Here is a 25,944-nt window from a genome sequence, read left to right as displayed (position 1 = left end):
TACATCGACAGCTGCACCAACAACAGAGCAGACTCATAGTCTGGATATGCAGAAGCTTCAAAATGAAATTCAAGTCCTGGAAGCTCAAATGTTAGAGCTCAATCAAGCCAAAGAATCTTTGGCTAAAATAAATGAAAGATATGATAAGAGCAAACAGAATGTGGCCGAGAAGGAAAGAGAGATAAAAGCTCTCAAAAAGAGAATAACTGAGCTTGAGAAAGAGCTCACACTAGATAAGGTGACAGCAGAGCTCAAAATAGTCCTGTGGGCCAATATTGGCCAGTCAATTACTGATCAGTGGCAATTCATTGAGACCATAGATGAGCAGTCAGTGCTCATTACAAAGGCAAATAGGGAAATACACAGAGCAAGAGCAAGCCTTGGCAACATGCCTGATGCTGCCAGCAGAATGATCAACATATTGAATAACAGGACAAGCTCTCAACTGGCCACCATGGGAATTGCTCACAGGACTGAGACAATCTCAATGGTTAAAAGGGTCCTGACATTAAGAAACCTGGTTGGAATATTAGAAAGAAGAACCCAAGACATGCAGACCGAAATCAACAAGTTCATGGACAGGTTTCAGGTATTGCAAAACAGAGGCCTCCCCAGCCTACTAAGTAGTGTGGGAAGACTGCTTACAATGAAAACTATGCAAAAAGGGTCAATGCCTTTGCTGCAAGTCAAATTGCAGGACAACCTAGCACTTTAGCAGAATAAGGGCCAGCATCAGGGCAGACTCTATATAATAGGGTGGAAAACCTGTTTTTTATCATGAACGAGATCAATCATCTGTTCGATGTGCCTCCAAATTTCTATAAATATACAGAAGCAGATGAAACCATAGAGGCAATTGTCAAGCACCAACTACCCACACAGGAAGTCTGGAATAAATTGACACAGATAATATTATCAAGCCAGAACCTGTAATGTTATGTTTTGTCCAATTTATAAGTGATCATACACAGGGAAAATTTTGGTAGATAAGCATACTGAGGAAAGATGAAAGGCTGAGCCAACTCAGCAGGGCTATTCGGTCACCACAGCAGCAAGCATAGTCACAGGTGGCAGGGCCGAGAAAATACAGCGTAGCAAACGTAAAGACACATTTTCCAGCATTAAAGCAAAGCGGTTCAACCGACTCACTGACCTCCAAAGGTCAAAATATCCTTTGACAGACTTAAAGAGCAGTTATGCTGCATTCAAAGCTGTAATAACTTCTTTTCTACTTTTCTGTACGAAGTAATGAAGATATTTTCTCTCGCAAATGACTCAATGCCTGAGATATTTTGTATAAACATTTCTATAAAGTCCCCTTCACATGAGTTTGCAAGGGTTGTTGTTGATTTCATTTCTATACTTCTGTTGTTGTATAACTCTCAGAGAAATAATACAAAAGGTGGATGGAATTTCCAAAGCTCTGTGTTCTTTGATGCACTGTGGTGGCTAGTTGATTGTTACATGATTCCTGCATGTTTCATAGCACAATAAGTCTTCTTTTAACCTCTGTGTTATATGTTTTCTAGTCTTTCATGTTCTTTCATGTTTCTAATTTTTACACTTAATGACGAAGTAAAAGAATAGTTCCAGGATTTAATCATAGATTACCCTGAACTCAATCTAAGCTGTTATAAATGTTTTCTTCCAGATAGAGTAAATAAGGTGTAATTCTTAATTGCTACACTTTCAAGCTATATCTCTCACTGTGATAAATATTTTCAGGAATTCAAGTTTGCTCCTGAGGCATCTATCTCATTCCCACACCCCAGCTTAGTGGAAAATTGTTGAATGCTTTTCACTGGTTGTTCATATGTCACCATCATAATCTAATTTTGTTATATGAAGTATTCAAATGGCCCTGTAATTTCAGTAAATCATCTCAAGGTTTCTAAACACTTGTAGCCACAGACTCCATTGCCCAATGAAATAAACTTATCTGCAGATTGCACACTTCAAGTACAGAAAGATATCCTTCAACCAAAATATAAACCAAAAACCTGAGCATAATAACTAGCCTAAAACACCCTCAAAACAGAGACAAATTATAAAGAGAGAGCCCTCTCTAATTACAGTGTGGCTAGGCACTGTAATCCAAAGATTGGTTAGTTGTTACCCCGGCCGTATTCCCTTGGGAGTCATAGGGAACAACCTGGGTGTTAACATAATTGGCGACTTCGCTGGGGACTTCTTAGGATTTTCCAATTTCTATCTATCTCCCAAAGCTATAGACCAAGCCTGTATATCAGTCAGGAAGCCTTTAAAGCTGTTTTTGTGTTACATTGACAACTTTTGGGAAGAGCTTTTTCAGTAAGTCTTCATCTCAGCTTTGGAATATATATAGCCATTCCAAAATCTTTATCCAGTCCTTGTAGATATAAAACTCCCTATAAAATCCTAAAAAACAGTTAGAAGCTCGCTCCCAAGAAAAATCCACGGCACACCAGGGCAAATCCTGACCCTAATCCACCCATCATTGTTGATAATCCAAATACCATCCCTAGAAACATTAGGAGGCAGCAAAGGCAGGAGCAGCCTGCTAATCTAACTTCAGATTCAGATCATCCCAGCCTTATCTCTACCCCATGCAAGGTCCTCTTCCGGTCTACCCCTAAGTCCCCTAGTTCACCATCCACATCTCAAAGTCCTCCTCTCACATCTTCATCCACTGCACATATCCCCTTGACCAACACACTAGGTTCACCCCTACTTGTCACCCCTGTGGTACCCACTGTTCCTATTATCCTAGCTGTCCCTGTTAATCCTCTAAACCCTGTAAATATGGCTAACAGATATGCACCTTTGCAGATACCAGCTAATGCTGCAGCTCTACCCCAAGATTACCAAACCAAAATCTCATACTTTGACTCCAATGGTCCTCTTACAGCTGTCCAACATGCTAAGAGGATGCAAGACCATTTTGAGACCTATGAAATAGATGATGACAGTGTCAGAATGAGGATGTTTGTTCAAAGCCTAACTGGGGATGTAAGAACTTGGTTTAGATCCCTGAATGCAAACTCCATCACAACTCCTGATGAACTGTATCAAGGCTTTACTAGTAGATGGGAGAAGAAGAAAGATCCTCTGCACATACTTGGGGAATATGAAACTATCAAAAGAGGTCCCCAAGACACTGTTTTGGAGTATTGTGCAAGATTTAACAATGTATATAACGTGATTCCACAAAATCTAAGACCTCCTCCTGATTTAGCCTTGTACAAATTCCCTGATGGTTTTGACCCTGACATGGCCTATCAATTGAAGGAAAGAGATCCTCAATCCCTTGCAGAGGCCCAAAGGGTTGCTGTCACAGTGGAAGCCAACCTAATTGCCAAAAGAAATAGGGCAAGGTTGGAAAAGAGGACTGCTTTCAAAGAGGAACCCTCTGCCTTTGATCAAAAGCTAGATGCAATTCTCACTGGAATGAAAAGATTGGGTGATAGAGTGGAATCGGTTGAAAGAAAATCATCATGGGAAGCACCACAAAACAACCGTCCTAGGAATCCAAATTTTAGGAGAACTCAAAACCCAAATGTTGGCAAGGCCAGTGCTGACCAAGACACAAGACCCCCTTTCCAAGAAAATTATGCAGAAACTTCCACACCAATAGAGCCCAATGAAGATTCAGAGATTAATTTAATGGGTCTAGATGGTGAAAGTCAAGTTTTCTTAACACAAGAAGATCATGAGGGCGATGAAACCAAACTGTTCCAAACTAAATCAGGTGAATCCTTTGACTTTAAACAAGGCTATGACACTGCTGTTTATGAAGTCCATAAACAATACAAGCTGAGGAGCAGAACTGTGAATGTAAACCAGCCTGAAAAGATAAAGGATAATCCGCAGCTTGAAAGAGTCATAGTCACAGAGCCTAATGACAAAATAAATTCACCTGCAGAAGAAGTGATTATTGAAGAGATCACTGAACCACTGTCTTTAAAACAACACCCTGTGGCCACTTCACCTTCTCAGCCTAATTTGAATGATACTCTCCAAGAGATGAGTAAAAGAGGCAAGTCCCAAAGTCAAGATAAAAATCAAGAAGAAGACTTAATGAACAAGGAAAGGACTGTTATCCATAACCCCAAGACCCAATCTGAAAAACCTTTTCATCTAGAAACAGAAATTGGCAAATTAGAGATAGCAATTCCTCTCTCAGAACTAGCCAAACATGACATCTATAAATTACAGATCAAGAAGTCTCTTCAACTCACTAGCAACAAAGATGATGTCAATGTGCTGGATGACACCCCAGAACTCCTGTTTGGCACAGAAGTGGATGGAAAAACGGTAGTCACAGGGGTATTACCTTTCTATGTCAGTTTACATATTCATGATAAAATATTACATAATGCAATGTTTGACTCAGGTGCCTCTCACAATCTCATGCCAAAAGCAGTCATGGAAAGATTGAATTTAGACATAACAAGACCATACAAAGACCTGTTTTCCTTTGACTCCAGCCAATTCAAGTGTCTAGGTCTCATAAAAGATTTATGTGTGTCCCTGGTTCAATACCCAAACAAGACAATCCTAATGGATGTGGTAGTTGCTGATATTCCACCTAAGTATGGGATGCTGTTATCAAGATCTTGGGGAGCTAAACTCCAAGGTTCCCTGCAATTAGACATGTCATATGCCACCATCTCTGTTTTTGGGCAACCAAAAAGACTGTACAGAGAAACACTCATGAAATATATGGTCAGCAGTGAAGAAAAGCCTCAAAACTTTCCCATATATGCTGTCCATTCAGACATAGACTCATACATTCTCTTCAATGACAGCACAACTCCCTCAAAAGGTGGGGTTTAAACCAAGATACTCATACAGGAGGAAGACTCAAATGAAAGAATTACTACCCATGAAACAACAGTCAATCAAACACTAGATATTGTTGCTGTTCTAAATATCAAGCATACCCAATCAAATGATGAAACTATCCTAGAAGACAAGCTAGATGAAAAACCACAACTTCTACTCACATTGCCAGCCCATGAACAGATCATTAAATCTCCTTCCCAACAGGATATTCTATGGTTCCTTGAATTTGATGGCTCAGTCAACAAATTAGGGGCAGGAGCTGGAGTTTGGGTACACAACAAAGAAAATAGTCATGCAGAAGGCAGAGCCTATAGATTAAACTTCAGATGTACTAATAACATGGCAGAATATGAAGCTCTTTTACTAGGCCTCAAGTTAGTAAAGTTCTTACAAGCTGCCAGGGTTTCAATCATGGGTGATTCAGATTTAGTTATTCAACAAGTGAAGGGAAACTTTGTCACCAATGACAAAAGACTAAGGACTTATAGGTCTGCTGTTGCTGAGGTACTAGACTTTTTCTCTGAATTCCAAATCACTAAAATTCCTAGAACCCATAGTCTACATGCTCATAGTTTAGCCACCTTTGCAAGTACCTGCAAGCTGCCTTTCGAGCCCCATCATTGTTTTACAGCTGAGGTAAAACACAGACCCTCCATTCCAAACAATGTTAATGATTGGCAAGTATTTGAGGATGACAAGCAAATAAACCATTTTTTGACTCTGCAGCAAGAATTTGCAGGATTAAATATTGACACTGATACAGCAAGTCAATCACAAATCCTTGATACAGCAAGTCAATCACAAATACTTGATGGAGCAAGTCAATCAAAAATACTTGATGGAGCAAGTCCATCACAAATACAGTTTCAACAGATTACTCACCCAATATCACCTAGAACAGCAAAACAAATGCTAAATCCAACTATTTTCAACAATGACAGCATTCAGCAAATTCAATCAATCAATAGTGAGGAAGTGGCCAATGCTGAAACTGAAATCATAGAGCTGAAAGATAATTTTCTACCAGCAGGCCTAACCCCACTAGAGGACATCTTTGATTCAAATGATATCCCCAGAAAACCAAAAATGTAGCCCTTAAATGCAGCCATTGAAGAATGCAACATAGGTACAATTGACAAACCCAAAATAATTAAATTGTCTGCTTCTTTACCTCCTGACCAAAAGCCTAAATACATTGACCTCTTTAAAGAATTCCAGGATGTTTTTTCATGGAGTTATGAGGACCTAAAGTCCTATGACACCTCTGTAATCCAGCACACTATCCCTCTCAAGCCTGATCAAAAACCCTTTAAACAGAAACTGAGGAGAATCAATCCTATGCTTCTCCCAGCAATGGAACAAGAAGTACAAAAAATGTTCAAGGCTGGCATCATAGCACCAATTAGATTCTCTGAATGGATCTCCAACTTAGTCCCTACAAGAAAGAAGACTGGTGAAATTAGGCTGTGTGTGGACTTAAGAAATCTGAACCAAGTATCCCTCAAAGACAACTATCCCTTACCCAAGATGGACCACATTCTCCAAAGGGTGGTAGGGGCCTCAAGGATCTCATTACTGGATGGATTTTCAGGCTTCAATCAAATCCTGGTACACCCTGATGATCAAGACAAAACAGCATTCACTACCCCATGGGGAACTTTCAAATATGTAAAGATGTCTTTTGGATTGAAAAATGCAGGGGCAACTTTTCAAAGAGCAATGGATATTGCTTTTTCCAAAGAGATTCGTGACTTTTTAGTCATTTACCTAGATGACCTTACACCTTTCTCAAAATCAGACCAAGAACATATAAAACATTTGAGACAGATCTTCCTAAAATGCAGAAAATATGGAATTTCCTTGAATCCCAAGAAATCCCTGTTTGGTTTAGAGGAAGGCAAGCTGTTGGGCCACATCATTTCGAAAGATGGCATTAGAATTGACCCAGATAGGATACAGGCTATCCTACAAATGCCCCACACAAGAAATGTCAAAGAGTTGCAAGGATTCTTGGGAAAAATCAATTTCTTGAGAAGGTTTATCCCAAACTTAGCAGAACTAATCAGATTATTAAATAATATGCTAAAGAAAGATTCAAAAGTCAAATGGACTGTTGAAGCCAATCAAGCCTTTGAAGGTATAAAACTGGCCCTTACCCGAACCCCAGTCTTGACCAATCCTCAATTTGACAGGGACTTTATCATTTTCTCTTTTGCCTCCCAGCATACTATTGTTGTTGTTTTATTGCAAAAAGATGACCAAGGAAATGAGAAGCCAATTGCTTTCTTTAGAAAATCCCTTAGAGATGCACCTTTAAAGTATCAAATCATGGAAAGCAAGCTTATGCTTTGGTCAAAGCCATTAAAGACTTTAGGATTTATATCCTTCATTCCCATGTTATAGCATATGTGCCAAGTCCTATTGTCAAAGACATTCTCACCCAAGAAAATTTAGAGGGCAGAAGAGGAAAGTGGATTGCCAACATCTTGGAATTTGACATTGAGATAAAACCTACAAAACTAATAAAAGGGCAAGGCTTGGCCAAATTAATGACAGAAGCAAATTTCCAAGCCTTAGACATTAACCAGCTGGACAGTGAACCGGAGCTGGCGACTCCAAAGATCAATGTAGCCTTTGAACAATCCCCTTGGTACTTTGATATATGTTATGTATTGCAAAACCTGTGTGCTCCCCCAGGATTGTCCAGAACTAAATGTAGGTTCCTAAAAATGAAAGCTTCTAAATTTTGTGTTATGGATGGAAATTTATTTTGGAAAAACCATGAAGGAATATTGCTAAACTGCCTAATTGAGAATGAAACTGACAATGTCATAAAGGAATTTCATGCAGGTGACTGTGGTGGACACTTGTACTGGAAGTCCACTGTGGCTAAAATACTAAGGGCTGGGTACTACTGGCCCACCATGTTCTCTGATGTCAAGAAATTCACCACCTCATGTCATAAATGTCAAGTGTTTGAGGGAAAGAGACAGTTGCTGCCACTTCCCTTAAGGCCTATTGCAACAGAGAGACCTTTTCAACAATGGGGCTTGGATTTCATTGGGGAAATTCATCCCTCATCCTCAGGCCAACATAGATGGATCTTAACAGCCACGGACTACTTCACCAAGTGGATTGAAGCTGTTCCATGCAGACAAGCAAATGATTCCACTATCATTCAATTCTTGGAGAACAACATATTGGCTAGATTTGGCTGCCCTGACAAAATAATAACAGACAATGCTGCTGCTTTCAGATCCAAGAAAATGGTGAACTTCTGCCATAAATTTCACATCACCTTGGGCCATTCTACTGCATACTATCCCCAAGGAAATGGCCTTGCTGAATCATCAAATAAAAGTTTGGTAAACATCATAAAGAAAGTACTAGAAGAGAACAAAAAGAATTGGCATAAGAAGCTTGTGAATGCCCTATGGGCAGATAGACTAACAACCAAAAGATCAATTGGGACCAGCCCATATGAGTTAGTTTATGGATTAGAGGCCAAATTTCCTTCATCACTAGGAGTGCCTGTCATGAAACTTCTTCAAGAAAGCCAAGCTGAACCAAATGATATGCAAAGAAGAATCAATCAAATCATATGTTTACAGCAAACTAGAGACCAAGTTTTCAGCAGAGTTCAAGTTCTACAAGAAAAATTAAAGAAGGCCTTTGATAGAAGAGCTAAGGCAGAAGATTTCAACATTGGTGACAAAGTCCTCAAGTGGGATTCAAGAAGAGAGGATAAGGGAAAACATGGAAAATTTGACTCCCTTTGGAGAGGACCGTTTGCTGTCCAAGCAGTACAAGGAAACAACACTTATTTCCTTAAGAGTCTCAATGAAACTGATTTGGATGAAGGTCCTGTGAATGGCAGGATGCTGAAGCACTATTTTGAATATCATCCATAAGTGCACCCTGAGTTTTTCCTTGTACATATCCAGATGTATATATTATTTTCTGTCAACATGTAGAAATGCAATTTCTCAAAGTTTTCCTAAAACTGCCAGCGAAAGGTGAAAACAATCAGAAGTCGACCAAGGAGAGAAGCACACAATTTTGGCATTTTTAAAGCATCAAACTTCAAGATTGGGAAGAGCAGTCAAGGTGCAAGGCAATCTGACCTGTTGTTCTTGGTCTTTCAAATGAAACACCACCCCCATGTGGAGCCACTGTTAGCTACCTATACCAATAGGTTTCATATTTCATGATTGGATATGAAAAGGTCCAAATATGCTCTGCTTTGATGATTCAAAGATCACATATTTCCATAAGAATACAATTTGTGCTTATAGCTTGATGGAGACTCAAATTTTGATGGATGGTCCAACAGTCCAATCTGGATCATGTCATGTTTTAAATTTTCAGTTGTAGAATAGAGAAAGGAGTCTGTCCAAACTGTTTAATCTTGGCAGACAAGTAGTTTAGGTAGAGAAAAAAGGCTCCCAACAGCTTAATCTGGGACCTTGGAAGAAATAAGGGTAGAAGTAGATAGAAAAACAAAAGAAAAAGCCAAAAGAAAAGAAAAGGCAAGTAAGGGTTTGCAAGTCCAAGTGCACCCTCCAAGAAGAAATAAAAAATGCTAGGCAATAGATGGGTAGGCAGTTGGGGTTGCAGAAAGGTCATTTCTTACAAGTTGCATGTGTGCTAACTTTATTTACCAAAGCAAAATCAATGAATTGAGAAGGTGTCATTCTTCATCAAGTTACAGCAAGCAAGAATCATGTCTAACCTCCCTTCTTCCCCTTACCATTTCATTACTAACACTCCCTAATCAGCTGAGACTCATGGAATAAATTGTGGTTTCATGGTGGTTCTTAATCTTTTTAGAAGCCACATTTCTTGTCTAAAATTCTTTTCATTTTGATCTACTCCCTAAACTAAGTAAGTTTCAAATAAACTTAGTGACTTCCCCCTCATTCACATTTCCCCTCATATTAACTCTAACTCTACTATGTAAATCCCCTATGTTACTTTTCCCCTAATATTATTAACACCATGGTGTATAAACCCCAAATTTTGTATAAATATCCCTCCCCTTGGCATTATAGCCAATAAATCCTCTGTCAGGGATCAAATTGGAATCTGGTCACTTTGATGAACCTAAACCTCACCCCTCTCCCTTCTTTGAAGTCATTCCACCCATTAAGCCTTTGATTGTAAAGAAGAAACCTTGTAAAAACCCCTCCTACCCATAACCCCTTTGAAATGATGAAAAAACCCAAAAACCCACCTTTTACCGCTTTTCCAAAGTTTCGGCGCATATATGTGATTTTCCAAAATACATTGAAAACCTTACAAAAACCCATATCCTAATGTTTTCCGCCGGGCGCAGCTTTCAAAAACAAATAATAAATTAAACCTGCCCCCCTCCATATTGTTCGATCACATCGCCCTTCCGTCAACCGTCGGATCGGACCCATGTGATCCGACGGCTCTCATTGATATCGGAGCGGCCCCCACGCCTGACGGTTAGCGCCCGAGAAAATGACGAAGGGTTACGTCAGTCCTCGGCCACGCGTCACCTGCTCAGGTCTCTCAGAGCGGCCTCTGACAAAACCGGGGCCGTATCGTAAGCGGTCCGAGAAAAACCATAACCACTATCGCAATTACCGCCCGGTTTGCTGGTCCCACGTCATGCCCACGTCAGAGCCACGTCGCCGCCACCCCGTCGTCGCATCACCTCATTCGTCCGTCCCTGCGCTGACATGTCCTCCACTTCAGCACATCCATGGACCAACCAGGGCCTGCCACATCACCCGGTGACGTCATGCTGACGTCATCCGACTTCGACCCCACCTGATGACGTCATGCTAACGTCATCCCAAAAGCGCGCCAATATCGCCAAAAATCTATTTTAAGCCAAAATTTCGCGTTTTTTCTACTTTTGCCAAAAGAGGTTGCTGCATGAATTTGACGACCATACCAGAGCCAACCTGCACCGTTCAACTCTGAAACCACGGGCACCTCCGCCGTACCTGCATTTGCAACCATCAGTGACAAACCGAAAGGTATTTCTCGAAATTATTCTCTGCACCTGGTTTTTATCCAAATTTCTTCGAACAAACTGTTAAGGGAGTGTTAAAACACTGAATTTACCGTCTAGTATCCAGTAGCCTGCACCTACTTCCCTCTGGCAAGACAACCAACAGTCTACAAAACCTGCATTTGACTGAAACAACTTGAAGTCACAGGTAGCTCGTGCAACCGTGAGCTAGAAACCTCTACTGGTTAAATTCACCATAGAAAAGTTCTGGTCTGCCCTGCTATTTGACTTTGTCAATCTGTTAAATAGTATTTCAATTGCTCTGTGCTCAATTCACCCTCTGGTCCCTGAAATTCACACTTTCATTGTAAGGAATCACCTCTGTGTTATTCTGCTTACTTCAACCAGTTCACCTGCAAGTCAGAAGCTTAATAGACCATGGAAACTCCAATTGCACTGAACATCAAACCTCTCAATACCCCTCACAGGGAACTAGAATGGAAAGCTCTAGGAGATATGGATTATCAAATGTTGGATTGGTTTCCATTAGGCTCTAAATACAATATTCAGTTACTAAATGAGTTGAAAGCCCAACACCTTAGTGGAGCTGATATCCTAGGGATTTGGGACTCAAACTTGCCCATGTACAACCTCCCCCAGGTAAATCCTATGCCAGAATTGATCCACAGATGCCAGGAGTGCTATGATCCATGCCAAAGAGCTGTCCTTAGCCCCACAGGATCAATTCTGTTCCATATCACCCCAGAGAGCATAAATGAGATGCTGCATTTCCACACTGCAAAACCATTGACCCCCCTCTACATGCAGAACTTGATAAAGAAGGGGACCAAGTTGTCAAATGACCAGATCATCAAAATCAACCAGTGGTTTGTACAACCAGGCTCTGAAGCCATCAGAACTCCTCCTATTGAATATGCATACTTAAATGAATTGGGCAGAATGCTAGTGGATTTGATCAGCTATGTCCTAGGATTCAGGGGAGTGGAGGATGTGGATGATATTATAATGGCAATGCTGTCTATATTCTCTCCTGGAAAGCCTCCAGCTGTACATTATGACTATGCCACATATATTGCAGATAGGATCCATGACCAGTTGATGAATCTGCAAAGGGAAAGACTGTTCAGATACACTTCCTACATTTACCATCTATTCTTGTTTTATCAACCAGGCAGCTTCCTCATTCCCCTGAAGCAAGTTAATGCCCAGGGGAATCCAAGGTCAGTTGTGTTTTGGAGCTCTGTTTTTCATTGCACCTCCGTATCACCATACACATACTGTGAGTTCATAGACTTATTCATTCATCCAGCTATGACATTATTGTATGGTGTGTCTCCTCCAAGGTTAACTGATGACATGAGGAGAATTCTCCATCTAAACAAAACCTACAGCATTGGTAATTGGTACTTTTACCAAGACCACACAGTCATCAGAGTATATGGCTGTGAGTTGAAGCCTTTTAGGCTGCCAAGGTATGTCCCCATGAGGCTTTTAGCCCTAGAATACTTCAGGAAATTTGGGAATGCCGACTACCTCCACTTCCAAAGTAAGAACAAGAAGGCACAGTTGAAGGTAAGGAGCCAGCTGGGCCCTTTCCTATATAACAAAAAAGAGGAGGGATGGAAAGAGGCAAATAGTATCCTAAAAGCTCTCAAACTGCAAACTAGTTTTGAGTGGATACCCTATGACCCCAATCATTTTGTTTCCCTCAGGAGGATAAGATACAAATTGGGTACCTATTCACATGTGAGGCAGCCTGAGATTGAGCAGTATGCCAATGCATTGAGCTGGGAAGAGGGTACCCTAGAAGAGGAGATTACTAGTGAAGAGCTGCTAGAAAGAGAGGCTAGAAATATTCAAAAAGAAGCTGACTTAGAAACTTGTGGACAGGTCCCTTTCTCATATAAAAGACAACTTGGAGCAGCTGCCTCATCCTCAACAACACATCGGCAAGCTGCCATGAATACTCCACAGACATCCAGCAAAAGCAAAGAAAAGCAGGTGGAACAGCCACCTCCTATGACTGAGGAGCAAATGGAAACACTAGTGCAGCAGCAAGAAGAGATGGAGCAGCAGGGAGAAGGGCAGCAGCAAGAAGAACAGCAACAACAGGAAGAACAAAGGAAGGAACAGCCTGTCCAGCAAGAGCAAACAGTGGAAGCCCCTAAATCCACTAAACAAACTGTGCCTCCAAGGCAAGAAACTTCAGCTGAGGCATCAATCCTCCAAACTCCACAAAAGGAGGATACAAGCAGGAAAAGGGACAGAGAGACTCCCCTTACAACATCAGCAACTCATGGGGAGAAAAGACAGAGAATTAATCCCTTCTCAGAGGAAGAAATGCCAATAGGACAGTGTTTTGGTATGGTCCCACCCAGCAGGGAAGCATCAGCAAGTTCCTTTCAACAGGAACAGGATAGAGCAATGGGAGGTGAAGTGAGTTCCTCAAATCAGCAAAGAGAAGGTGGACCCAACATTAAACAGCAGTTCATCGATATTAAGAGGAGAAATGAGCCCATCAAGATACAGCTGTATAACCATCTATTAAACATGGCTCCCACCAATCAACAAAGACTCATGTCTGCATATGATGTGCAGGAAGGCAAAATGATCATGAGTCATTTTATGTCAACAGCAGTGCAGTCCCAATCTGCCTCTGACTACTTGAGGACTAACCTGGAAGTCCTTGCCAAGGATATCCACCCAATGGACAAGATAGAACTGCATAAGCAAACGGGTGAGATGGTCTATGCTTCCTTGACAGACCAAACATTGGATAACTACAGGCTACAAAATAGCCTTAACAATACAGCCTCTCAGCTAGAGTTGGAGAGAGCATCATCCCAGGCAAAGGACAACAGAATAAGGTCCTTAGAGGACATCATCATAGAGATTGGGCATGATCCCAAAGATATCAAGGGCATACAAGAGATATTAAAATTGAGGGATGCAGACATGGCAGCCTTGAGGAGAAAGATCAAACTCCCAGCCTCAATTCACCCTCAAACAGATGATGTTGCCCAGCAAAGACATGATCAAGAGGCCACAACCTTGTTGATATCTCTGTACAGGTAGCTAATCCAAACTCAGGAAAAGCTGGGAGAATCGGAGGCTGCAAAAGCAGCACTGCAGGCAGCCTTGAAACAAAGAGAAGAAGGGCAAACCTCCAAGCCTCCTCCTGAAGTAATCAACCTTGAGGAAACTGCTCCCATTGTTACTCCTCCTCCTCAGCAAACAGAACCTACAACACCAACTACATCGACAGTTGCACCAACAACAGAGCAGACTCATAGTCTGGATATGCAGAAGCTTCAAAATGAAATTCAAGTCCTGGAAGCTCAAATGTTAGAGCTCAATCAAGCCAAAGAATCTTTGGCTAAAATAAATGAAAGATATGATAAGAGCAAACAGAATGTGGCCGAGAAGGAAAGAGAGATAAAAGCTCTCAAAAAGAGAATAACTGAGCTTGAGAAAGAGCTCACACTAGATAAGGTGACAGCAGAGCTGAAAACAGTCCTGTGGGCCAATATTGGCCAGTCAATTACTGATCAGTGGCAATTCATTGAGACCATAGATGAGCAGTCAGTGCTCATTACAAAGGCAAATAGGGAAATACACAGAGCAAGAGCAAGCCTTGGCAACATGCCTGATGCTGCCAGCAGAATGATCAACATATTGAATAACAGGACAAGCTCTCAACTGGCCACCATGGGAATTGCTCACAGGACTGAGACAATCTCAATGGTTAAAAGGGTCCTGACATTAAGAAACCTGGTTGGAACATTAGAAAGAAGAACCCAAGACATGCAGACCGAAATCAACAAGTTCATGGACAGGTTTCAGGTATTGGAAAACAGAGGCCTCCCCAGCCTACTAAGTAGTGTGGGAAGACTACTTACCCATGAAAACTATGCAAAACGGGTCAATGCCTTTGCTGCAAGTCATATTGCAGGACAGCCCAGCACTTCAGCAGAATCAGGGCCAGCATCAGGGCAGACTCTAAATAATAGGGTGGAAAACCTGTTTTTTATCATGAACGAGATCAATCATCTGTTCGATGTGCCTCCAAATTTCTATAAATATACAGAAGCAGATGAAACCATAGAGGCAATTGTCAAGCACCAACTGCCCACACAGGAAGTCTGGAATAAATTGACACAGATAATATTATCAAGCCAGAACCTGTAATGTTATGTTTTGTCCAATTTATAAGTGATCATACACAGGGAAAATTTTGGTAGATAAGCATACTGAGGAAAGATGAAAGGTTGAGCCAACTCAGTAGGGCTATTCGGTCACCACAGCAGCAAGCATAGTCACAAGTGGCAGGGCCGAGAAAATACAGCGCAGCAAACGTAAAGACACATTTTCCAGCATTAAAGCAAAGCGGTTCAACCGACTCACTGACCTCCAAAGGTCAAAATATCCTCTGACAGACTTAAAGAGCAGTTATGCTGCATTCAAAGCTGTAATAACTTCTTTTCTACTTTTCTGTACGAAGTAATGAAGATATTTTCTCTCGCAGATGACTCAATGCCTGAGATATTTTGTATAAACATTTCTATAAAGTCCCCTTCACATGAGTTTGCAAGGGTTGTTGCTGATTTCATTTCTATACTTCTGTTGCTGTATAACTCTCAGAGAAATAATACAAAAGGTGGATGGAATTTCCAAAGCTCTGTGTTCTTTGATGCACTGTGGTGGCTAGCTGATTGTTACAGGATTCCTGCATGTTTCATAGCACAATAAGTCTTCTTTTAACCTCTGTGTTATATGTTTTCTAGTCTTTCATGTTCTTTCATGTTTCTAATTTTTACACTTAATGGCAAAGTAAAAGAATAGTTCCAGGATTTAATCACAGATTACCTTGAACTCAATCTAAGCTGTTATAAATGTTTTCTTCCAGATAGAGTAAATAAGGTGTAATTCTTAATTGCTACACTTTCAAGCTATATCTCTCACTGTGATAAATATTTTCAGGAATTCAAGTTTGCTCCTGAGGCATCTATCTCATTCCCACACCCCAGCTTAGTGGAAAATTCTTGAATGCTTTTCACTGGTTGTTCATATGTCACCATCATAATCTAATTTTGTTATATGAAGTATTCAAATGGCCCTGTAATTTCAGTAAATCATCTCAAGGTTTCTAAACACTTGTAGCCACAGACTCCATTGCCCAATGAAATAAACTTATCTGCAGATTGCACACTTCAAGTACAGAAAGATATCCTTCAACCAAAATATAAACCAAAAACCTGAGCATAATAACTAGCCTAAAACACCCTCAAAATAGAGACAAATTATAAAGAGAGAGCCCTCTCTGATTACAGTGTGGCTAGGCACTGTAATCCAAAGATTGGTTAGTGGTTACCCCGGCCGTATTCCCTTGGGAGTCATAGGGAACAACCTGGGTGTTAACAGATGGCAGGATTTCGTGGGAGCGTGAAAGCTCCTGCACATCAGATTCAGACGAGGAAATAGAACGATGGTAGAATCGTCTACACGAGGTAACGACACTCAATTGCAACATGATGATAAAGTCACTACACTGTGTAGCAATAAAGGCAAGAGATCTACCCATGTATGATGGACTGACCATGGTAGATGATTTCCTGAACAAATTTGAAAGAGAAGTACCGAAACAACAACATTTCGACACTCTAAAATGGGCACTACGCGCTACGCCTGCAAGGTAGTGGGGTACGCACCAGCAGAATTTTGAGGACTGGTAGGAATGCAGAGGGATGATGCTCATATGGTTCAAAAAGCCTCAAATATAGATGAAAGCTGGATATGATGGACAAAAAAAACTACGCACCCACCTCTCCCGATGGGTATAGGTGTATGGTACGTAACCTACATGAACGCACACCATCCTCACGATAAGAAACATGACCAACAAGTAGGAGCGGGCAAGACAAGGGCATGAATGAAGAAGTATGATTAGACGAGGTGTACCAAATATTATCAGAATAGAAGCCTTTGAAAAAGTCTGTGAAGTACTAAATGCGATCCACCATGCGAGACACACTGATTGGGACCTGCGCGTACCAGCAGTTCTATGGGCTTATAGGACCATGTGCAAAACCCCGTACAGCACGAGCACATCCAAAGCCGAAGCATGAAGGAGAGGCTGTAATCCCTATGGAGCGTGCAAAGCCTAGTCTGCACATAGAAGCACCCATAAATACGACGATGTGCGATGCCCAGAAGGAAGAAATCACATAGCCGCAAGAAACAAAACACATTGGGTTTGAGAAAGAAATTCGATGGGGAAACTTTAGACTCCACAAACTTGAAAAAGAAAGGATTTGATTAAGGAAGAAAAGTGCTTTGATGGATGTGGAAGCTAAGAAGCTAGAGGATGAGATAAAGGAAGTGTTTCTCGTCGAAAAAATCACGATGGTCATGCAAGGTACATATGATCCTACTGACAAGTTTGAGAACTATCATCATGAATTGGTTAGTCTGCTGCCTTGGCTTGGACCGCATATCCCCAAGTGTCGTAACTAGGGTAGCACATTGCACATGGTGAAGTGCACGATGTCGAACAAAATAATGGAAGGTGGGGATTCCCTGCTAACCGTGGTAGAGGACGGGATGGAGCCCCACACGGGTGGTGCGACCACCTGACTAGCCGCAGGAAGGACAATCTTAGCACTCCATGGAGTTGGAAGATGGTGCGGGACTATAAACTATCCTACTCTGGAGATGTGCGATATTGGGGATGCGCACAGAAGTAGAGAGTCACAAGGTCTATGACCCCGCATAGAGGGTTGTGCTACCACGAGGATTGGCCAGAAAGTGATCATTGAAATTGCTATTCATGATGGGATGTGCAACTTGAGGCCAAATGGAGCGGGCAGTGGCCATTTAAGACGTGAATTATGGGCAATATTTCAGAAAATCTACTGCCAAGAAAGCATTAATGGACCAAAATTAGGGGGAACAGTCAAATTCGAATTCAAAAGGTGCTATAAAACACAAAGGGCTAGCAAGAAAACAACACTTGGTCATTAGAGAATTCAGTGATTGAGCAGAGCCCTGAGCATTGTGAAATGAGCACTAATTGAGCCCCTGATACAATGAAAACTACTAAGAATCGGTTGGGAATAAAAGAGGTGACCTCCAGTGAAGCCATGTAGGCCCTAAATATGGAATACATTCCGGAAGGTGTCGAGGTTGTGGCAGAAATCCCCAAATCACCGCGTACGCCAAGGCCCAAGAAGGATAAACAATAAATGGCCCCCATATGTGTCTCCCTGAAGAACCCGCTACGCAACAAACTATCTGATCCAGATGGATGTTGGTGGCCACACACCTATCCCATTTGGACCCCCACAACTGTCTCTTTCAGTTTTTCACTTTCCTTAATTATAGTGCAGTTTACTATTTTTAGCAGTTTTTCGGGTCCTAAACTTCCAGAGCCATTTTGAGGCCCTAAACGACGTTTTTTTGAGAATCTGGGGCAACATGGGTCCATGGACTGATGTTGCCTCCCAAAGTGGTAGTACTCGGATAGATCTTTCTAACGAGCTATTGTACGCGTCAAATGGAGATCGTATGCCAAAGTTACGACCCCGGGAAATTGATGTACCAATTTACCCAAACGGGGCCCACAATTTGGCGTTTCATCTTCTAGGGTTAGGTTTCGGGATGTGAAGGGTTTTCCATTGTTTCTCAACAATAAATAGGCCTTCGAGCCTCATTGTAACAGTTCGAAACAGTTTAGAGGCATGTAGCCGACACATCTCTTCTCAGAGATAAGCTACCATCGCCCTAGCTGGGTTATTTCTATTTGTAAGCATATTTCAGTATTCTCCATTAATGAAATGAAGTATTATTTCCGCTGCATCTCTGTTTTTATGGTTATCACATCTCTGTATTTATGGTTATCTTTGTAATCTATTGCGTTCCTGCTTAAATCCGGATCAGTGGTATCAGAGTGGGCTGCTTTTTCTTTGTTTTTCTTTGCATGTCCCCAACAAGGTCGGGATATAAGGAGTTAGGGCTTGAATTGGTCGAACCTTTGCAAGACCAGCCTCGCAAATCTCGACGACCTCCCATGGCCGATGAGAAGAAAGACAAGGGGGCAGGAGATCCTATCAGAATCTTGCTCGAAGAAGCCCTCGAGCGGCAAAGGAACGCGATGATGGATAGCTTTGCGCAGATCCTTTAGCGGCTACCCAGAGGTGACGCATCGGCTTCCAACAGGAACTCTGGAAATGCCACACCCTTCAAGGTACAAGTTAATTTTGAAATCCCCATATTCGAGGGTCAAATAGATGCAGATGCCGTAGATAAATGGTTAAATCTACTAGATGGGTATTTTTCTGTTCATGAATTTTCAAGTCGGGAAAATATTGTTTTCGCTCTTCTTAAAGCAGCCCCCCACGTCAAGGACTCGTGGGAAACCTACTGCGAGCAGAAGGATGAAAGTACAGGCTCACTATTTTCAGCTGCACCCACTTGGAATGACTTCCGGGATGCCATCAAGGAGCAGTACTACCCTGTCGGAAGCTATGAGGACAAATACATCAAATGGACCACACTGCGGCAGGGACGAGACCAAGATGTGCCGGAGTTCACAAACATTTTTCATACCCTTCGCACACAGTTGGGTATCAAAGATTCTGAGCTGCATCTGGTACTCAAATACTGTGGCTGCCTACACCGATACATCTAGGAAGAGATGGAGTTCTTGAACATCTCCTCACTCGGCACAGCATACCGATACGCTGTCAAAATCGAGCAAAAGTTCAAACAGAAGAAGCGAGACTTTGGATCTACAAATCCGAAGCCTAAAGGACAAAGCCAAGGCGGGGTGACCCAAGACAACCCCTCGAAGCCGCAAGAAAAGAACACCACCACGAAGCCGAAGAAGGACATAGGAAAGTGGTGTGAGTTCCACAAGAGTCCCATTCATAACACAAGTGAGTGTCGGACCAAGCAGTCGTTGGTGGCCGAGTTGAAGGCTTCCGAATCAGATGCATGTTCCGACTCTGAGCCAGAACTCGACAAGGGGAATGGCAAAGGGAAGCAGATCATTGATGCGGATCCTAGTGCCACTGTTGCCACTGCCAAGATCCAGAAGAATGAGCCCGAAGAGCCAGAGGAGGGGGAATGTCTTTTCCACTCAGAAATGTGGGTCAAGGGTTCGCCACTGCAATTCATTGTCGACAATGGCAGCCAAAAGAACCTCATTTCAGCAGAGGTCGTGAAGCGGTTGGGCCTACCAACTACACCACACCCGCAGCCGTACAGTATCGGGTGGCTTCATGAAGGACGAGATCTCAAAGTTCGCCAGTAGTGCCGCCTTCCCTACAGCATCAAGCCCTTCACAGACGAGGTATTATGTGATGTTACACCTTTGGATGTTTGTGATGTACTATTAGGCCAGCCATACTTGTGGAGGCGACATGCTGTGTATGAGTCAAGGCCTCGTGCTGTCATTATTTCTTTGGATAATTCATTATACAGGATACCGGAGATAGCCCCACCTATTGCCACCTCTTTGATCACTGCTAAGAAAGGCAGCAAGCTAATCTCACAGACTAGGAAATTTATTTTCTGTCTGGTTCGCTCCCAAAGTAAGGGGAAGATCATTGCTACATCCATGACCCCCACGAAGGGTTCCTCCACGCAGCAGCAGCAACAGAGGGATACAGTCAGAACAGAACACAGGAAGAACTTCTTCTCACCCACGGGGGTACCACACAAGTTTCAGGTGGGGAACAAAGCTTGGTTGCATCGACAGAAAGAACGCCTTACCAGAACCCATCAAAAGCTCAGGCCACTCCGACATGGTCCTTACACCAGTACCAAGGCTATGGGCAACAATGCTTTGAAGCAAAGCATTCCTCCATTCCTTCACTTGCACCGAGTGTTCAATGTGGACCGTCGTCGACCATGCTTCCCACCATTTCTGGACACATTAGAGATTGCAGAACAGCTCACCAGAGACCCAGCTCAGCAGAAGCTTCCTTATCTCAGGGAGGAACTCAACGCAATGGGGACCATTGCTTCCTAAGGGGGGAGGAATGATCCAGGTGGATGTTGGTGGCCACCCACCTATCCCATTTGGACCCCCACAACTGTCTCTTTCAGTTTTTCACTTTCCTTAATAATAGTGCAGTTTACTATTTTTAGCAGTTTTTCGGGTCCTAAACTTCCGGAGCCGTTTTGAGGCCCTAAACGACGTTTTTTTGGGAATCTGGGGAAACATGGGTCCATGGACCGATTTTGCCTCCCAAAGTGGTAGTACTCGGATAGATCTTTCTAACGAGCTATTGTACGCGTCAAACAGAGATCGTATGCCAAAGTTACGACCCCGGGAAATTGATGTACCAATTTACCCAAACGGGGCCCACAATTTGGCGTTTCATCTTCTAGGGTTAGGTTTCGGGATGTGAAGGGTTTTCCATTGTTTCTCAACAATAAATAGGCCTTCGAGCCTCATTGTAACAGTTCGAAACAGTTCAGAGGCATGTAGCCGACACATATCTTCTCAGAGATAAGCTACCATCGCCCTAGCTGGGTTATTTCTATTTGTAAGCATATTTCGGTATTCTCCATTAATGAAATGAAGTATTATTTCCGCTGCATCTCTGTTTTTATGGTTATCGCATCTCTGTATTTATGGTTATCTCTGTAATCTATTGCGTTCCTGCTTAAATCCGGATCACTATCGATGATAGAGAAGGGGAAAGTGGTCACGATAGAAACAGATGAGGAATAAGAAGATTTGCAGGCCCTTATCATCACAGAGGAATAAGAAAAAGGCATGGAGGAGGATATTCAACCTACACACTTTGCGACAAATTTACTTGCATATGTCCCTCCATGGAAAGGAAATACCAAAGTGCCAAAGGACCTGGATGAAACTAAGATTTCACTCCAGACCCCGCTCCTCCCAGACGACATTATGTTTGGAGGCACACCCCTAGGCCATGTGCCAACTATGAATTTTGAAAGTTGGGACCTTGCTGACCAAGAGAAATTCCCTCACTTGGAGACCAGGAACCTCATGAAGCTGACAACGTTAGAGCCATGGAAGTGGCTACGCGGTGTGGAAAAGGCCGAGTTGTTGAACTTACTATGGGTGTCGCATTTCCACTGTGCACCAATCACCATTTTCATCATCAGGCAGCTACTCTGCTTAGTGCATGATGGGTATCTATGGCTAGAGGAGCCTATCCCCATCATGATAGACCTAATTCACGATATTTCCTAGCTCCCCTACAAAGGAAAGGACCCTGTGACCATAGCCGAAGGAAAGGGAAGTGATTTAGCCCTTGCAGAGGCCATGAAAGCAAAATATAAACTGGAAAAGAAGAAGATCAGCTACACCATCTCCAGCATCAAGGAAAAAGCAATCCGAGTAGCCACCCAGATCCTCACAGCAAAATTATGCAGATGTGTCCTGTTGATGAGGTACTGGCGTCGGTGATCGCACTTGCCGAGCAATGCACGAAGGGGGTCTATTTTAACTAGTTTGAATTCCTCTGTGAAGAATTTTTGAAAAATTGTCAGAAAGCCCAGGAGCAGGTAAACCTTCCACTATGAATCGTTTTTGTTATCCTAGTGCTCATAGTGGGGGAACTACCAGAGGATAGTCAATTCCCCAGCATTGACAGAGAATTACTGGAGGCTACAAAGTATGCTTCATTCTGCGCCACGAATGATGTGAAAAGGATACGCAACAACAATATCTTCTCGGTGGTCACGGAGATGAACATCTGGATCTGGATCAACTGGAAGCCGTACTTGCCACCCATGTTGTATAATAGTCTATAGAGTTTAGTAGACTTTAAGGCTGATATGTACAACATCTTTATCAGTGCACGCAAATATCTGGCAAAGAAATCGACGAAGCTACCTTTTGTAGCCACTATCGACACCATTTTCACTATCTTGGAGGCCTAGCACCCAAAATGGTGCACCCCAGATCTTGTGGAACTCAAGAGGGCAAGAGCAAAGAAGAGGAAGGATGATGCCAAGCTGCACATCACATAGTTGGTGGAGAGAAGACAGAAGGAAACAGTAGCAGTGTGAGAAGCGACATAGAAAACCATCAAGCAGGAAAAGGCCACAGAAGTAGCAGCAGCATAGGAGGCAAAGGAAGCAACCAAGAAGGTGAATGATGGCCAATCAATGCCCTCACAGGTGCAGGAGGCAGAGGAAGAAGAAACAACAGAAGGGAGCGCGGACACAGGGACCATGCCCACACAGTTGAAGTGCCCACACATGGTAGAACGAGCAGGGTCAAGGCCCCGAAATTTTCCATTGACCCAATCACCCTAACTAAGGATGATCTGCATAACATCGACAAAATGGTCCACGATGTCACAAACGAGGCCCTTCAAGATTTCATGTAGGAACACAAGATTATGTTGGGGACCCTTAGGGCCCAGTTATAGGAGTTATAGGTGTGGCTCCTCAGGCAGGGACCCTTTCAACCCACCTCGCAGTGGGGTCCTCGGCAACAGAGTAGATGCTACATAGACGAATGGCAAACACAATAGTGTTTTTGGAAGGGGCCCTAGTAGTAGCGAATGAGGCTGATATATTTTCGGTGAGAATGATGAAATTCCTTAGCCTTAATCTAGCTACCCTTCCACTTGAGACACTATATATGCTATAAGATGGGATAACGGTAGTGTTGTGTGCTTGGGAGAACCACATGATCCAAGTCCTCAGCGAGAAAAAGATAAACATGGAACAACTCAGCTTGCAGCATGACGAACTGGTGTCGCAAAATCAACAGTTGGTGTAGGTGGTAGATGACGCTTTCCACACGTCCTGGAGCTGGCCATCCGAGTAGACCTACCAGTAGAGGTGCGGATCCACAGGATACCTATAGGAGTCCACGAGGCTAGTGAATAAATGACCAAGGTTCAGCTCGAGCTGAATCTTCAGATTGCCGAGCTGCGATTAAACGCGTAGCCATCCACTCCCCTGGAAGTCAGAGAGCAGTGCGCTAGCACTATTACAATGGGATTGGAGGAAATTGGAGGTACAGTACGAGTCTGCACTATCATGTTGGAGGAAGTACTTGAGGTTCTCACGACTCTGCAGGAGGACCCCAACATCTAGCGCTTAGAAACAGAAGTGCGAGAACTCCATCAGCAATATGAAAGTGTCTGAGGAGCTGCACAAATGGTTGTCCTCACCGAGAGGCTTGCAAGGATGCAGGAAGATAAGGCACTAAAGGAACAGGTGGATGCGGCGTGCCACAAGGAGGCAGTTCTCAAAGCACGTGTCTAGTCGTTGATTGACGAGGCCTTCACTATCATAGCAAACATTGAAAGAAAGCTCGCACATATACAGGGGATGCACACATTAATGCAGAGAATCACCCCAGAATTAGAGGTCTCGGAACAGCGGATGCAGCAGATTCAGTAAGCCCCAGCTCAGTGCACTACTAACCTCACTATGGTCTGAGAAAAGTTGGAGGGACTCTACACCAAGATCGCTGCACCGGCAGAGTGACTTGAGGGCAAGTCACAATGTTTGTGTTGGGGATCTGTTGGGCATGGAATCCCCCCAAGGCATATTTTGGGGCTCAAAGCCCAAGTTTTGACCCAAAATTTTTGTAAAGATTCCGTGAACTACAGGCGCGGAGTGCGGAATGTATGATAGAGTCACAGGGTTGTTTGCCCTAGTTTTGTAATGTAAGGTCAGCCTACCCTTGGTCTACGGACCATGGGATTGTATAAATAGAGAGAGGTTGTAAGTGTAAAAGAAAACTAAGAAAGAAGGAAGCAAGAAGGTAGAGTCTAAGTGACTAAGTGTGTCTTGGGTCATATAGTTGGACAGGGCTCTGCAGCTGAGTTCACAGAGGCTTACTTTTCTGTCGCTGAGTGCGTGGACCCCTGCAGCTAAGTGTGCAGGGCGGAATTGAGTCTGTAATCGAGAAAGAAAATAATAAAGAGAAGTTTTATCATAACTCTATACGTCTGTTCTTGGGTTAATACATGTTTGTTATAAATTACAAATGTACTATTTATTTACTATTCACACCTATATGAATGATTTATATTTCTAAGTATAAATTAACACATACAGATAGGCTAAGTTAATCAACCAAAAGTGGAATACTAGTAAGGACTTGGGTAATAACGAGTTCACGCCCCAAGTAGGGTTGTGCGAAGGCAGCATCATAGGCTCTGAGGTACGAGAAAGTGTGCATCGAGATTTGTTTGGCTAAATCACCTCTGAACTTGGGTCGGGCCCCAATAAGCCAACACATAGTGATTTATTTCTGTTCATAGCTTGATAAGTCTTAGTATTTTCTCAAAGTATTCCTTTATATCTTTTTCTTTACATTAGTCTTACATATGCCCTTATAATTCAAAGCACTGTACCTGCATGCATTGTGCCAACAACCTTGTAACAAAAATATGAACCCCAAGTTGATAAATTAATGGACAGAAGATTGTGTTGATTCCTTAGGAGTAACTTAGTACCCAATATTTTGGTGTCATTTATAGGAGGTTGTCAAAAGAGTGATAGATTGTGTCTCTAAAGGGTTGGGTATTGAAGATAGAAGGTAAGAACCTATGCATGCACCAAGTAAAGAGCTTGTCCCAATGCCCACCTTTGGTTAATAGACTTAGATGATGTAGGTGTGTATTACTATTAAGAAGAATAGAAAACACATAGCTATAGAAAAAAAAACTATCAAAAGCCACAAAAGCCAAAGGTCTAGTAGGCCTTGGAAGATCAACCTTCATAGACGAAATCATTCAAATATTTGAATCTCAAGTGTCATTAGGTCCCAAAACAATATCTGGGAAGGGCTCTACCATTTCCCCTTGAGTAGCAGAGTCATCAACTTCATATCATGCTGATATTTACAACAAAACTGAAGGATTTGAATAAATATTTCAAGACACACCTATCAGACACTTCAGTCCTTCTAATAAATATGAGGGGAATTTTTGTAACTTGAAAGAAGGAGAAGGAGAAATGAGTGGAATATAATTACGATCTATGGAGACAAATCCACAAACTTCCAGACTTGGACCCCTTGCGATCCCTGTTGAGAGAAAGGCATATGAAATTCCTGATCTAGGCAGTAATGTGAAGCCCCCTCGAGGGTTTAAAATCAA

This window comes from Pinus tabuliformis, chromosome 8 (genome assembly GCF_031772625.1).
Source record: "Pinus tabuliformis cultivar Carrire ecotype Pingquan chromosome 8, CPIR1, whole genome shotgun sequence".
Taxonomy (NCBI): domain Eukaryota; kingdom Viridiplantae; phylum Streptophyta; class Pinopsida; order Pinales; family Pinaceae; genus Pinus; species Pinus tabuliformis.
Note: the sequence above shows the minus strand (reverse complement) of the source record.